The sequence below is a fragment of the Triticum urartu genome, chromosome 2A (genome assembly GCF_056163025.1).
Source record: "Triticum urartu cultivar PI428250 chromosome 2A, HENAU_Tu73, whole genome shotgun sequence".
In the NCBI taxonomy this organism is placed as follows: Eukaryota; Viridiplantae; Streptophyta; class Magnoliopsida; order Poales; family Poaceae; genus Triticum; species Triticum urartu.
In genome coordinates this window covers 32,438,526-32,440,934 of record NC_141874.1, presented here as the reverse complement: position 1 = coordinate 32,440,934, position 2,409 = coordinate 32,438,526, and the positions used below count along the sequence as shown (strand labels likewise).

Here is a 2,409-nt window from a genome sequence, read left to right as displayed (position 1 = left end):
AGGATCACTTTGTGATTTATTAAAAAAACTCATCGATTGTGATTTATTAATCGATTTGATGTAAAAATATTGCGTATATACATTTGATCTGATGTAAAAAAAATTAGGTCAAATCTTCTTGTTTTCGTCGCCAATGAACCGATGAGCCGGCAGTCCGACCGGTGAAAACAGGAACCAACGGCCTCGCGGTTCGGTTGTCGGTTCGGTTTTTATGTGGCAATTGGAAGCAATTTATTGAGTACAAGAGATGATTAAAGTCATTAAAAGCCTTCCTTCCTAGCAGGGCCTGCTTCACAGTTAGAGCCATGTCAACAAATTTATCTTGGACCAATTAATAATTCGCTTTTATTTCGAGTTATAACTTATAAGGAGGTAATTAAATTGGAGGTTTATCTTTGGGGCACAATCAATTTCTACTTGATTTGGGGAGAAACTAATAACCTGCCAATAAGGATGACACATGGCTATATAACCCGGTGAAATAGAACCGAAGCACAATGTCAGTGTAGGAAGCATGGCGCTCGTTCTCACAGTTTGCTTCTTGGGCTTCTTCGTGCCCGCCCTTGCGTCGCCCTCCAACGACAACGACTTCCTCCGGTGCCTCTCGACGAACATCCCCAGCCAGCTCGTGCAGACGCCGAGCTCGCCATCGTTCAAGCAGCTCCTGGTGTCGACCATCAGGAACGCCAGGTTCGTGGCGCCGGCCACGGCGAGGCCGCCGCTCTGCATCGTGACGCCCACCAACGCGTCGCATGTCCAGGCCGCCGTGCGCTGCGGGCGCCGTCACAGCGTGCGCGTCCGCGTGCGCAGCGGCGGGCACGATTGTGAGGGCCTCTCGTACAGATCGGGCAGTCCCAACAGCGAGGGGTTCGCGGTGATCGACCTCGCCAAGCTCCACGCCGTCCGCGTCAACCCACAAGAGGCCACAGCCTGGGTCGACTCCGGGGCGGGGATCGGGGAGCTCTACTACCATGTCGCCACGGCGGCGCCTGGGCTGGGCTTCCCGGCTGGCGTGTGCCCGACCGTGGGCGTGGGGGGCATCTTCAGCGGCGGCGGCATAGGCCTGATGATGCGCAAGCATGGTCTCTCCGCCGACAACGTGTTGGACGCCACCATGGTCGATGCCGAAGGGAACCTCCTGGCGGACAAGAAGGCCATGGGGGACGACCTCTTCTGGGCCATCCGCGGCGGCGGCGGCGGTAATTTCGGCATCGTGCTGTCGTGGAAGGTGAGGCTGGTGCCGGTTCCACCGACAGTGACCTTCTTCAGAGTCACCAAGACCATGGACCAGGGCGCAGTCGACGCCGTGACCAAATGGCAAACGGTCGCGCCGGTGCTCCCCGACGACCTTAGCGTACGTGTCGTTGTGCAAAATCGTCAGGCCAACTTCCAGGCCCTGTACCTCGGCAACAGCAGCACGGCGGTGGCGATGATGGGGAGCCGGTTCCCGGAGCTCGGGGTGACACGTGCCAACTGCAAGGAGATGAGCTGGCTGCAGTACACGGCATACATATACTTCCGCGACGACATCTACAACAAGCCGCTGGACGAGCTCCTCCTCAACCGGTCCATGACCTTAGGCCCCTTCTTCAAGAACAAGTCGGACTACGTCAAGAAACCCCTGAGCAAGGAGACATTGGAGAAGATGTTCCTCTGGCCCAAGGGTGCCGCGACGGGGCAGCTCGTCCTTGAGCCGCACGGCGGAAGAATGGGCCGCATCGCGGCCGATAACACCCCTTTCCCGTACCGGAGCAGCGTGCTCTACAACATCCAGTACGTCGAGTTCTGGAACGGCGAAGGGACCGGAGGCAAGGTTACGCCCGACTGGGTGGGGAGCCTCTATGACTTCATGGCGCCGTTTGTGAGTAAGGACCCGAGGGGTGCGTACGTGAATTACCGGGACCTTGACATCGGCGCGAACAAGGTGGTTGACGGCGTGACGAGCTATGAAAGTGCCAAGGTGTGGGGCGAGAGTTATTTCGGCCCGGAAAACTTTAAGAGACTCGCAAAGATCAAGCGCAAGGTGGACGCCGGCGACTACTTCCGGAGCGAGCAGAGCGTCCCACCACTTCCCTTGAACCAGTAGTGTAACCGCGCAAAACAAAACAATTGTGTTTGACAAAATTGTACTCCCTCCGTCTGAAAATATTTGCTGATGAAATGGATGTATCTAGATGTATTTTAGTTCTAAATAGATATATTCATTTTTATTTATTTCTCTGACAAGTATTTTCAGTTAGAGGGATTAAGTGCTAATAATTGTGTTGAGCTAAAAAGCTTATAGCATGTATCAATATAATGTCGCAAAAATAAGTCCCTAACTAATGATTTCCGCACGATTTTGGTGCTATAGTTATAACGTAGCCTGATGTAATTCAAAACCAACGATGTTTCTTTTAGATAATGGGC

General features: G+C 53.7%; 1 pseudogene; it reads left to right on the top strand.

Moving 5' to 3' along the window:
* Positions 1-505: 505 nt before the first annotated feature.
* On the top strand, positions 506-2,155 carry LOC125540756 (berberine bridge enzyme-like Cyn d 4 pseudogene; annotated as a pseudogene).
* The last annotated feature ends 254 nt before the right edge of the window (positions 2,156-2,409 follow it).